General features: G+C 44.8%; 1 protein-coding gene across 3 annotated transcripts in view; it reads right to left on the reverse strand.

Annotated features, from left to right (window-relative positions):
• Positions 1-9,489, reverse strand: part of Pparg (peroxisome proliferator activated receptor gamma) — a 136,091-nt gene extending 126,602 nt beyond the window's left edge. Inside the window, exon 1 of one of the 3 annotated variants that reach the window (XM_023705958.1) lies at positions 9,367-9,489. The gene's annotated coding sequence lies outside the window, so the exon portion shown is untranslated. Of the gene's footprint in view, positions 1-3,088; positions 3,133-8,586; positions 8,648-9,366 lie in introns of those variants that run through there. The other 2 variants (XM_023705960.1, XM_023705959.1) reach the window with 2 other exon arrangements.
• Between the last annotated feature and the right edge of the window lie 4,521 nt (positions 9,490-14,010).

Genomic DNA, 14,010 nt, shown 5'->3' on the forward strand with positions numbered 1-14,010 from the left:
GAGAGAGAGAGAGAGAGAGAGAGACTCCTTAAGTTGCTCCTTCAGTTGTCCAGGCTGGGTTAAAACTTGCAGTCATCCTGCCTCAGCGTTTCTGAGCGCATGGCTTCCAGGCATGCATCACTACATGTGGCTTACATAATTTATGTTTTTAAAAATTTCTCAGTATTTTTCAGAGTTCCTAGTAGCTTTCAAAATTGCTGTTCATAATTGTATAATATTCCACACAGTGGTTACACCATAATCCATTTGTTTCCTTCCAAATGTGGGTTCTTGTGACAATGCTTTCATGAAAGTCTTTGTCTCCACGGCTTTTCCTAATCTTCCAGCCCTTTGGCAAAAGTCCCAGGCAGGGGATAGCATGAAAATATGCAGCCCGTTGCCCAATGCTTTCTAGGCAGCCAGAACCAAATCACAGTGATGACAGAGATACGAGAGGGAGTCGTTTCCTGAACTGCAGTCTGTGGAGTTGTGTGTTTACACTGTTTTTGCAGTGCTGGGGCTCAAAGGGTCTCTCCCATGCTAGAAAATCACGCTGTCCCTGAACTACAACCCCAGCCTCAATCCTTGATCCATAGAAGTTTAGAATAAGAAAAAAAAAAAAAAAAAAAAAAACCTATCAAGAGCCATTAAGAAAGGTACATTTCCTGCATTAACTGAATGGGACTTGAGGTTTTGAAATCTGTATCTTACAAATCTGTTTCGAATGAACTAGTCCTCCCCAGCTGTATGGTATCATCTTACGGCGGCGGGCCAGGGGCCCAGGGACTCCGCTCCCAGCCTGCACTCTAAGACAAACAGAATTGGGGCTGTGAGGCCTGGTGCTGTGGGCCTGTAACCCCAGCACTCTGCGAGGCTGAGGCAGGAGGCTCCACCTTTGAGGCCAGACTGCACAACATAGTAAGACTGTTTCAAAATAAAAACTAAAAAGGGACATGGCTCAGTGGGAGAACACCCTTGAGTTCAGTTCTGAGTGGAAGGAAGGAGAGAGAAGAAGGAAAGTAAAGGAAGGAGGGAGTAGGAGGCCGGGAAGGAGGGAAAAGGAATAAAAAAGGGGATAAGGAGATAGAGAAAAAAGGAGGGAGAGAGGAAGGTGCGGGGCAGAGGCGCACAGTCAAGGAGGGTGGAGGAGAAGGAGAGGGGGCTGATCAGCAGTGGGAGGGGGCGAGGAGGCAGGAGCCCGCGCTCCGCCCCCGAGCTGGGTGACAACTCTTCCCAGTGACCGAGTAACCGGTCAGGGGTGGCCTCACAGGATGGTGCTAAGGGGTCCACAAGAGACAAGCTCGGCCCAGAGCTCCCTGTGCGCAGGGCAGGGCCGACTCCAGCCCAGGGAGGCCACTGGGGTGTTCAGCTCTAGGATGGGGCAGGCCCAGGCTGCACTGCACACTGCGGGATTCTCATTTGAGAGAATCTGCACTGCTCACAAGTTTTCAAAGGGCCGGCCAAATAGCTCAGCGGATTAAAGAGCCCGCAAGCAGGCTTAGGGGCAGGGGTTCGATCTCTGGGCCTGCTTTGCTGGCCCTGCCCCCGGGGCGCCCTGAGATAGGCCATTGAGACTGGGCATGGTGGCAGGCACCCGTAAGCCCAATTCTTGGGAGGCTGTAAACAGGCGGATCACTATGAGTTTGATCTAGGAGTGAGACCCTGAACACTCTGTAGACTCTTCCCTAAAATACAAAAAAAAAAAAAGACCAAGTTTTCAAAGGGCCTCTGTGCTGCAGCAGATGCTTCCCTCATCGTACCCAGCACCACACCCCTTCCCCACAGGTGACTGGGTCTTCTGTAGTCCAGGATGGACTTGAACTCAAAGCAGATCCTCCTGCCTCAGCCTCCTGAGTGCTGGCCTTGTAGGCCTGCACCACCATGCCCAACAGCTTCCTCATCTTTTTCAAAGCACTTATTGAGGGCCACCTAAGCACATGCTCCATGATGAACATAGAGGAAGTGACACCTCGTCGGAATTTCCAAGGAGAAACTAGCAAGTTATGTCTGCAGGCTTCAGACTGCTGCAGTACAGTTTACGAACATATTAAATTGCCTTTAAATAAAGTCAGGATGCTTCCAAAGCCTTTTAAAAAAACAAAAACAAGAAACAAAAACTCAGCCATCCTCCATTGCCAAATGCCTGCCCCGGTATTTTCTTTCCCCTTCTGTGCCATACTGACTTATGCAAATCATTTCTGAAGCTTCTACCTCACACATATTTATAGTATTCATGTGTTCATTCTCTCTTTTATAAGCCTCATTCACCATATAAACCAAGAGAAAGCATATGTATGGGTGCCTTGCAATATGCTACCAAAAGCTCGTTGACACAGGTAATTTGCAAGTGCCACAAGAGGACAATGTTTAGGAAGGGAAGACTTATAAAGTTTTACACTAGTAAGATTGTAGAAAAGTAAATCTCAAGCAAGCAAGGTGCTTAGTCATGGGGCAGAGGGTGGCCCGTGCCCTAAACACTACCAATTAGCTGATTCACACAATTAAACGACTTGCTCCTGAGGTAGCCACTAATCTTTTGTTCCTAAGAGATGCACTGGCACGCCATAACTATTTTTAGCCTCAAGAAAAGGGGGAAAAACATATGTAATATAATTTTATGATCTGTAGGTCTGCCAAAGAAGCAAGCATTATTTCTACTTCTCTGGCACACCCTCCTCCCGGAAGTGACTGCAGAGTGCCTCCCCTTTCATTCAGTTTATTAAAAAGCTAATTTAAAAGTTTGGCAGGGTTATTCATCATGGGATCAGATAATTGGTCCAGCAGGCTCCAAAAAGTAAAGGACAATGAAGAGGCGATATTCAGCTATGTGATATTCACATATCACCTACCAGCTCGTAACTCTAACTTTAATAACATTTCCTGGGAAAACTCGCTGTCCCAAATACATGTTTGTTCTGAGGTCCATAGTGGTTTGAGGGAGAAAGCAACCAGCCTTGATTTGTCTGTGGGTGAACCTATCTTTCCCGGTCATTGTTTTCTCCTATTCTGTCACCTTATTTTTCCTCTCCAATCCCCAGTTCCCAACTCTGAATCTGTTTCCCAGTCCTGAAAGCCTCGTTTGCAGGTAGCAAGAAAGCAAAGAACTAACCTCAGGATTTTGCTGAAAGCAATGTAGTGAGTTCACCCTGGAGGGGTTCCCAGCCTTTTAGTGCCCAGGCTATTCTGAGGAGTGGGATGACAGCCCCAGAGTGGGGTTTGGTTAAGGAGTCCTCCCCAGAACTTCTTCACTGCACACAGTCAGCTTAGCGGTTCTGATTCTCACTGCCCTCACTGTAAGGAAAACCATTGCTCAAGCACACATGATGAAAGAGAAAGACAGCCTCCCTCTACCAGAACCTCTCCTGAAATAACTGCGCAGCCCACAAGCCTAAGTGCTGGGCGGCACCTGGAACTAGAATCCGGCCGTTCATGTCACCCAGGACATGGAAATTCTTCGAAACCATGGACCAAACATCCTGCTGGTTGCGGTGGCTGAGGATCTGTCTCTCTCCCACTCAGGGCATTTCCCTCTTTCTTACCTCTGCCCATCTGCCTTTTCCTTATCTGCAGCAAACGCTGAAGACTTCTCACTGAGATTTACAGTAATCTGAACCCTTCCCAGAGGTCAGAAAATCTGTCTCAATGCATTCTATGCCCATAATAGAATTCTAGATGAGTCCACAAATTAAAGCCTTTTTTAAAGGGAAGTAGTTAAACCTATCATTCCACTTATTTTCTTAATATAAAAGGAGGTCTGGCAATGTAGTCATTGGTGAATGGTTGTCTAGCGTGTATAAGGTCCTGGGTCCCATCCCTCAGCACCCTCAGAAAAGTGAGGATCGAAGGTGTGGCTGCATTGTGGAACATGTATGTAGTATGTGCCAGGCCCCAGCTTCAGTCTCCAGCACCAAAATAAAAACATAAAGAATGAAGATAAGAAATGATTAAAAATAAAAACAAGAAAGGAGAATAAAAATGTTTCCTAAACAGATACCGAATTGCACAGAACTCAAACATTCTGGAACCCAGTTTGAGTCCTGACAGTTTAAAAAAAAATCTCTATTTTAATTGACTCAAGTTGCAGGGGTGGATGGGTCATTGCTTTGCTTTGTATCTGAGAAAGTGAAGTAGAAAAGGGAAATTCATTGCACTCTGTCCCAGACAACGCTACAGTGGAGAAAGGCCCGGCCCGTGGGACTGCAGGATGGGGCACAGCAACTGAGGAGCCCAGACTGAGCTTCCTGACAGGAGAGGAGGGATAAAGTGCTGGCTGCCCCCCACTGCAACTGGCTGCCCCCCACAGTTGCCCCACCTGCAGGCCCAGGCTTGCACCTTCCCTTGCCGATTCCCACTTCCCACCTTTTGCTCGAGTCCTTCTGGGCCCTGGAACCCCACTTTCCAGGGAGCTGCAGGGCCTCCAGTCACACTGAACAGTTCCCATACTCAACACACAAGCTCTTCCACCCATGTGACCAGTGCTGCCAGCTGCCACTCAACGGCTGCCTGCTACATGCAGCCCAAGTCCCTTCCTTTCCTAGTCAGCAGGCACTTTGCAATTTCATGTATTATTTCGGACCCAAGCAGAATTTTTAAATGTGCTATTTGGATGGTGCTTGATTAGTCATAGCTCTTCCAGTGACTCTCTATTCATAAGCAGGTGCGTTACTAGGGGAGTAGTAACTCTTCCAGCCACCAGAAGATTGTTTCTTGGCTACTGCTTGTTGAAAGAGACCACTTTTAGTGACACGCAGAAGTCATTATTCGGTGTTTTAGACTCTGGAACTAAATTGTCTCCTAAGCCAAAGGATCGCAGGCCTCACCATAAAGCAAACCAGGCCCTGAGTGGTACAAATCAAATACACTCAGAGTGCACCCTAAAAATCTGGAAAGAGTAGAAAGTTGGTGTAGCAGCTTATTGGGAAAGTGCTTTCTAGCATCATGAGGCCCTGAGCTTGATTTGAGCACCTCAAAAAGAAAAAAGTGTCTGTACAGAATAGAGCTTTTATCAAGTAAAATGCATGAGCCGTGCCTTCCAGACATTTGAGGAACACAGTATTAACACGAGGGGTCTACATGACAATACAGGACTGACAAAAACAGAATATGCATAACTATTGGATGACTCTGTCACAAGTCATAGGAAATAGCACTTTATTATTTATTTATTTATTTATTTATTTATTTTTCTTTTTTGTTGCGGCCAGTTCAGCCCAGGCGGGCCTGGTGCAGCGTACGGTGCAGGGAATCGAAATGCAGTCCCTGTGCTCTGCCTAAGCTTGCCTAAGCAGGCACTTTAGACCGCTGAGCTATCTCTCAGGCCGCTGAAACAGTACTTTAAAATGAATAATGAAATATTCCCAGAAACATTTTATAACTTGACAGACACAATTTTTATTTTTAATAACAATCTCAAACTTAGCACCGATGTGAACTAGTAACTTTTGTAAGAGTCGGCTACAACACTGATAGCCGCAAAAGGCTCTCTTAGGACAGTAGCTCAATTAAGTCCCAGGACAAGGTCTTATCTTTTAAGATACACAGGTTTGCTGATAAAGTCTTAAAATCATACCGAAAAAAGAAGGAGCAGGAGGAAGAGAAGGAGGAGGAGGAGGAGAAGGAGAAGGAGAAGAAAATAAAAAAGAAAAAAAGAAGCAAGGCAAAGATCATAACTAATACTTTTCTCCCTTCTTAAATGAGAAAACAGTTAGAAAGGATGAGTGACTTGCTCTGGCTATAATAACTGAAACAGTTAAACAATGTACACATTTACATTCAGAACTGGATATTCAGTATTTACATTGTGACGTGTGTTTTTATTCTTGTGTGTGTGTGTGTGTGTGTGCACACCCACGCGCATATGTGTGTGTGTGCTGGGATTGAGGCTGGGCCTTAGCAAAGGCCAAGCTCTCACTCTGGCAGTGAAGTGCACCCCCAGCACCATGTGCTTGTGGCTGAAGAGAAATATTGAAAACACATAAGCTAATTTCTAAAATTTATAATTTCAACATATATCTTTTTCAGTGATAGATGTCATCTTAACATCTATCATAAATTTTCTCAAAGTATGGTCTATCATATTTGAGTAATTTCTTTCCAAGATTCTAATTATGATAAGAAAAAATTAAAACTTTCTGTTTTTTATTAAATAGCTTAAAATATATACTGTATAACTCTCCCAAACTTGCCTCCATATTGTGAGAAAATACAAATAGCAAATAATAAATCCACAAAGATATTTTTAAAATCTTAAAGTTAGCCTTGATCTCATATATGTGCTAGGAAACTAACTGAAGTATGACACGTTCCATGGTATGGGGCTATCTATGCTTTTGAGATGAGTATTTACCGACCGTACTAGGTTTTAGTGGAATCAAATTAGACCAATTTCAAAACACCTTTGTAAACAGTGCCGTCTTTTATGCTTCCTTTAGACATCAAGAAAATTAAGAAGTAGATAATGGAGAAATTTACCACACAAAGTTAGAAAACCATGTTAGAAGTTCAATTAAACATAGGGGCATTTATGTTTACAGTCTAATGATGTAAATCAAGATTTTTGGCTAGTGATTTAAAAAAAACCCTCTACAGCGAGTATTTACTTAGTGAAATCCTATGAAAGCAAAAGTTTCTTCCAGAATGTTTGCCACACCTCATGACACATTGCGTATTTCCAAGCTCCAATGACAATAAATTCAACAGAAAGATGACTGCGTATCAGAAGGACCAACATTTTCTGTCATATGCCTGGGCTTGTATAGATCCTATGAGAGAAGTGACAAAATGGGCCAGGATGCATGAAACATTTGGTAAACATTATCTTGATATAGTTTCCCTACTTCATGGAAGTTTCCTATTATTGAGAACCATTTCACAATCTGAAAAGCTAAATGAAATGTGTTATTAATACTCTGTGTATTCACAGCAGTGCCTCTGCCTCAGCTTCCATACAGAATTAGCTCCACTAGGTAAGTGTCAAACATTTTTGTTTTCTGAGAGTTAGAGAAGTGAAATAAATAAGTAAATAAATAAACATTTGTTTATAGTTATATAACCTACTGATTCAATACAGTCAGTCTTATGACCAGTAAGCCTTTACGGCTTCATGTGCCCTAGGTCACACTTATTCTCCTGTATATATTTTAACTGTCACAGGGATTTTGAAATTAATATATTGATTTTCAAAATGATGTAATCTAGAATCTTTTACTGAGTAGTTCTGAAATACATAAACATTAAGAAAATGAGTCCCTTCGAAGAAAATACTGTAATTATTAAAGTAGTAACTGCAAATAGCTTCAAAACACCAAAGTTTAATAAAGAATATGATGTTGGTGGGCAGTTTAATTCTTTTTTTCAGTTTAATTTTTTAAAAAGAAAAATACGTCCTTTCAAATATAAAAGAATAAGAAAACATCCAAAATGTTTTCAGTTTGAAATTCTCCAAAACCTAATTATTTCACCAATGCCATGGTTTTCTAGGAGTTATAAGAACTAGAAGCAAACTTAACCTATGAAAAAATTTTTGATTAAAAATAAAAGTATCAGTGGTTTTATTTTTCTTGCAGTGGGCTGCAGTATGTACTGAGATTGGTCATAGTTGATTCTCAGATCTTTTCACTGAAGAGGTGTTCAGAAAATTAAATATCAAACATCACATAATTTTAATAAAGGCAAAAAGGTATACAAATTACATAGGAAGACAAAAAATAGGTAGTTTTACAACACACTCCAGTCTTTGGCTAATGCGAAATGTTTCAAGTTCTTTTTTAAAAAAAAAATATGAAAATAAACACTGTGGTACCATAATTAATGCCACAGAGAATCTGACTGAAAGTGTATAACCCCCAAATTACTTTAAAACTGGAGCAGGATCTTTTGGAATGGCATTTCAAAGACTAATGTTTAGCATCTATGAAATACCAGGAAGAGTCCACGTCTGTCAAGCTTTCAGTAGGGTAGAAGAAGATATCTCTGGGAAGCCTCTGTGAATGTCTTTGCCTGTGCCTACAGCACAAAGGTTTTAAAATCATCTCACTCCATCAGTCAGTCAGTCGGTCAGTCAGTCAGTCATGCTTCCAGTCAGCGGTCGATCCCTTGGCTGCAGGCTGGCGACTGCCACAGGACACCTGAGATAGCCTCGGCCTGACCAGATCCCCGAGCAGGTTACTCATTGCTCTCTTAATAACTGCAGTTAACAATTTGTTTCATGAATGATTAAAAAAAAAAAAAGTCCAAACAGTTGGCAATACAACCAGGTACCTCAAAATCCAGAATTTTCCCAAAATAGCTATCACGCCACTCAGTTCATCACTTTGTCTAGCTTAATTTTCAAATAAGAATTAACCCAAATTAATTTTGTTTCATCCCTAATCTCGAAAGAAGGAAGATTTTAGGGTTTTTTTCATGACAGATAACTACTCTTTGGCTTGTTTTCCTCTTGAACTATTTGCCATGATTTTCCCTATCATTAGCGTCAGACCCAAGTGAATACATTTTTATTGTAAGAGAACACTGAGAAAGTGCGAGCGTTGGAGTAACGAGAAGCCTGCAAGTTTTGAGCAGCTCACAACACCTTCCAACAGGCTGCGAGCACAGGGCGCCACTCACCTGACGCTGGAAGTTACAGGAGAATTTGAAAACGCAGCCTTCTGGTCACCCGCGGAGGTAAAGGCCCCTTCTTTACCTACCAGCTGCCCTTATATAAAAGCAGCACTTTGGTTACTCCCAGCTCTGCCTCCTGCTCAGGCTCCTCCCCACCAGCGGGGCATAAAGTGCTGCACGCCCACCTTCCACCTTCCACCTTCCACCCGCGGCCGGGATCCTGCGGGCCTGGCCCTGGCCCTGACCCTAACCCGGATCCCGACCCTAACCCAGGGGGAGCCCCTGCGGCGGGCGCGACCTTTCCAACCCGGGGGGGGGGGGCAGGGAGCTCAGCGGCACCCCACGCCTCAGCCCGAACCCGGGAACAGCGCAGCACCCTGCACCCCGCACACACCGACACTCGCGCGCGCGCACACACACACGGACATGGACACAAGCGCACGCACACACACAGGGACACACGGACACAGACGCACACACGCGCTCGCACACAGACGTGCTCTGGCTGGGGCAGTCCCGCTGGCGCTGGCCAGCGCTGTCGCCGCACGGCGGGACACGGAATTCTGGGGCCGAGCCTCACGGGGCGCCCACGCGGGTTCCCATCCCGGGTGCGCTTCCCGGCCCCCGACGTCTGCACGTGGCGCGTCCCGACCAACCCAAATTCGAACCTGGCTCTCCGGCTACTACGGTTCGCGCCTCATGCTGTGCCTGGCTCGGGACCCTGTCGCCCTGTCGCCCGGGACCCCACCAGCCCGGGTCCGCCCCAGCCGCGCCCTCGACCCTGACCTGAAAAATCTTTGGCTCTGGCTCCCGGTCTCCTCGGTTCAAGTCGCTGTCCCGGTGCGGGTCCGGGTCCCGGAGCGCGGCGGGCCGGGCAGGCGACAGTGCGCCGGCGACAGTGGCCCGGCCCCCGCGTCCCGCCCGCCGGGTCTCGCTGCGCGCGGCCGCCGCTGGGAGGCGACCGGAGCGAGCGGCCCGGACCGGCGATCCCGCCCCGCCTCCGGACAGCCGCGCCCTCGACAGCTGAGCGGGACCCGCAGGCCGGCCGAGCTCAGACCCGACGGCATCTGCGCCGCGTCAGCCCCGGATGGTCCCTCCAGGCGCGCCCGTGCGCCCGTCCGTCCCACCCGGGTGCCTGGAGCGGCGGTGGGGGCACTCGGTCCAGCTGGGGCCGCCTGGAGAAGAGAACCAGCCCCTCTGGGGCAATGTGTGGGGGTCGCCTTTTTCCCCTAGCGTGGAAAGCCCACATTTGTGGCTCGAAACAGTTCTTTGATGTGTGATAGTGACCCGCTGCCCCTAAACCTGTTAAGTTTGGGCAAGGAAACTGAAGTTTTTGCCGCCGTGCTCTGTTAGGAGCACTATTCTGCCATAAAGATGGACAAACCTGAGTGGGAAAATGGGTGCACCTTGAGACAGTAGTGTCAGGCAAAATAAATCAGGCAGGCTTCAGTATTGCAGGTTCTAGTACATGAGAGACCCAAAGCATAAATAAATGACAGAGCAAAATAGGAAACAGGGAGATGAGTAGGGACCAGGACATCGCAGCAGAGGAGAAAAACTGAGCTGGGCGGGGCAGGCCAGCTCCAAGCACGGGATGTCAGCGTCAGCACTGCAGATGGGGACTAAAATTTTAAAAATCGGGAGGTTGAACGACATGGGTTGAGACCATTGAACACAGCAGACCATTGAACACGGCAAGATCCTCTTTCCTTGCCCACCCTCAATGAGGTCAAGTTTGCGCAGGTGCCCGCCGCACATGGAGCAGCTGCAGGCCTGCTGCTCCTGGTTCATTCCAGAATTGTAATCCACTGAAGGAAAAAAAAACAACATTAGTGAGATGGAATTTGCATAATATAAAATTTTAATAATACATATTTAAAATACACAATTCAGAGAGATTTTTAACTCTGACAGGTTGTGTCACCATCACCCTAATCTAATTTTAGCATAATTTCATCTCTAAAGAGAACTTCTTCCAGATGAAGAGAACCATTCTCCCCTAAGCCCAGGTAACCATTAGCTGGCTTTCTGTCTCTGTGTTTTCCCTATTCTGGGCCTTTCCTACCAATGCGACTGTACCACACCAGGTCTTTTGTGAGGACTGGCTTCTCTCACTTGGCATAATGTGTCCAAGGTGCCTCCATGTGGTGGTTTGTATTGGTGTCACTTCTCTTTTGGCAAACAAACTGTATCCATTGTATGGACACTGCATTTTGCTTATTTATCCATCAAAACAGGCAAGTTATTTGTCTTTCTTTCATTTTTCTTTCTTTTGTCCTTCCTTTCTTTTTCTTTCTTTTTTGCTATTGTGAGTAATGCTGCTATGAACATTCATGTGCATGGTTATATGTGTAAATATTTTTGTTTCTCTTGGGGCAGCTTTGCTGGATCACATGAGAACTGTGTTTTGGTTGTTTTGTTTTTGTTGTACTGGGGATTGAACCCAAGACTTTGTCACTGAGCTACATCTCCAGCCTTTTCTCTGCCCTCCTTTCCCTCTCCCTCCCTCCCTCCCTCCCTCCCTCATCTCTCCCTCTTTCCCTTGCTTCTTCCTTCCTTCCTTCTTTCCTTTCATTTTGACACAGGATCTCACTAAATCACTAAGTTGCCTTAGGCTTGAGAACTTGCAGCCTCCTGCCTCAGCCTCTCTGAGTGCTGGGACTACTACTCTGGGCACCACACTGTGAAGTGACTATGTCTTTGAGGAACTGCCAAGAAGCCTATGTGGCTGGGGAGGGTATAAAATGGTACCATTCTACTTTCCCACTGGTGATACAGGAGTGTCACCCACCTGTAGCAGCATTAGTGTGTTTTTTAAAATTTTATTTTATTATTTTTATATATTTAGTGCAGGGCCTACAGGGTCTCATTATACAGATCAGACCCATAGTGATCCTCCTGTTTTCAGCCTCCCAAGTGCTGGGATTACAGGCACATGCCACCACACCCAGTCTCAGTCACTGTCTCAGCAAGCCCTGGGGATGGGGCCAGCATAGTGTGCTGGGGATTGAACCCTGCACCCTGTCCCTCCCTAAGGAGGTGCTTTAGTCCCTGAGCTATCTGGCCAGTCCAGTGTCTTTTTGATATTAGCCAGCTGCATGGGAATGAAGTGGTATCTCATTGTGTTAATTTACATTTCTGTCCTTACTAATTATGTCGATCCTTTGTTGTGTGCCTGTTGGCTATTATGCTCTTCTCAGAAGATCAGTCCATTTGAATCTTTTGCCGATTTTCTTATTGCATTGTAACAGTTAGTTATGTATTCCTCATACAAGGCCCTTTCCAGATACATGATCTGTGTTTCTTTCACCCTGTAAGTTGTCTTCTTATTTCCTGGATGGTGTTATGTTAAGCACAGAGTAGAGAGGGTTTGTTTGTTTGTTTGTTTGTTTGTTGTTTTAGTCTTCAGTGACGTCCACTTTATCTACTTTCTCTTTGGGCACCATCAGTGATGAATGCAAAGCCATGAATTATTTGTTCCAAAATATTTTTTCCATGAGTTTAATTGGTTTAACACTTCCAGTTAGATCTGCAGTCCATTTTGAGTTCAATTTTATGTGTGATTTGAGGTAGGGGCCAAGTTTGCCTTTGGTGGGGAAATTCCCATAATTCACTGACACCGGCTAAGGGGAATTCCACACAGTGAATTCATGAATGGCACAGACCTAGAGTTGAGCTGAATAGTTCTTAAACTCTGGATCAAACAATTTATGACTTTTAAGACTCAATTTATAGTTAGTCAGATCTGTAATTATAAGAGGCTAAACAATATAAAATGAAATAGTACCACTCTCTCAAATACCTGGTCTTGACCCATCATTGCTGTGTTAATCAAGTTAGTGGGTCATAATCCACAGTTTTAAAAGTCATGCCAAAAGAATAGAAAACAAACTATCCGAAGGTAGCAGCTGTGTCAAAGAAAGTATTGCTTCATAAATTCAGCTGCGCACGTGTGTGTGTGTGTGTGTGTGTGTGTGTGTGTAACAGGAGTTGATGTAAAGTGGGTATCTTAACTGTAGCCCACATTTATAAATTGAGAAAACCCTGTCTTCATTCCCAGTTGTAGAATTATTTCATTGCGCAGGCATTTACTGAGTGCTCATCTATGTTGGGTCTTCTGCTAGGCAGTGGGATGAGATGACAGCAAGCACATGGTCTCCACCCTGCCACAGCACACAGCAGTGTGGCCCATGTGGGGCTGCGGCCACAAGGGACAGGGTCTGACTCAACTTTCTCCAACCACAGGGATCCCTTCCAAATACTGGCACTGAGCCTCTTCTTCTTTTTCTTTTCTTTTCTTTTTTTTTTTTTTCATTTAATGCTCAATGTTTATTTCCTTTGAGATTTATAGACAGACTTTTTATTTTTCTCTTTCTTTCTTTCTTTCTTTCTTTCTTTCTTTCTTTCTTTCTTTCTTTCTTTTTTCTTTCTTTTTTTTCTTGAGACAGAGTTTTGCTATGCAGTTCAGACTGGCTTTGAGCTCACTTTGTTGCCCAGGCTGGCCTTGAGCTTCCAGAAATCCTCCTGCCTCAGCCTCCCAAGTGCTGGGATTACAGGTGTGTGCCATCACACCCAGCCATGGTCCTTTTCCCTTAAAGTAGAACTTTGTTCCCAAGTTCATAATTCATGCTTTTTTATTGGATTGGGAAGGAAGTATGACTCTAGTAATGAGAACTGCTTTGCTTTCCACATTACTGCCACTGTATTGAAACTAACCTTGCCCGATAGACCTCAGGTTTTGAATAATAGTGTTGTTACTTTTTAAAGGAGAAGTTAAAGATCATAACAGAAGCTGTCACTTTCCAAGAGTCCCTATACTATAGAAATGATCCCTGAAAGTATAGCCTTTTCCAAGGGTTCCTGAAACATGGTGACTTAGTGACACTTAGGCACTCTGCAGATGCATTTAGGAAAGCCAGTGTGATCCACCCGTGCAGTGGAGTTGTCATCTACAGTAGCTGGGAACACTGAGGGCCCTGCCATTGGCTCCATCTCTCTACTGAGGCATCATTTATCAATCTCTAGACACTATAAATTCCCAGAGATTTAGGAGATTCTAATTTAATTTAAAAAATCATAACCAGTTCAACATGCTGGGCAGGTTACTCACACCCCACACGCCGCACGCAGGCATGCACGCACGCACTTCCACAGGTGCCTGTGCTTTTTGAACAACTCTAACTTGTTCCCACATGTGATTTTTAAATCCAGCTATGAAATTTTACCTGTAACTTTCCCATTTTACTCTGAAATTTTTTAAGATTCTTTTCTGTGTTTATCACATGACTAGTCCATTGTTATGAGTGCTTAAAAAAGTCAAAGCTGTAACCCTTTCTGCTCAGTTCATATTGCTTGCTCTTTTCATTGTATCTTTCTGCCTAACAGCACTTAGTTTTGTTTGGAGTGGTTGCCTGGAAGTAAAAATTCTGG

Source organism: Octodon degus, unplaced genomic scaffold (assembly GCF_000260255.1).
Source record: "Octodon degus isolate 3935 unplaced genomic scaffold, OctDeg1.0 scaffold00233, whole genome shotgun sequence".
Lineage (NCBI taxonomy): Eukaryota > Metazoa > Chordata > Mammalia > Rodentia > Octodontidae > Octodon > Octodon degus.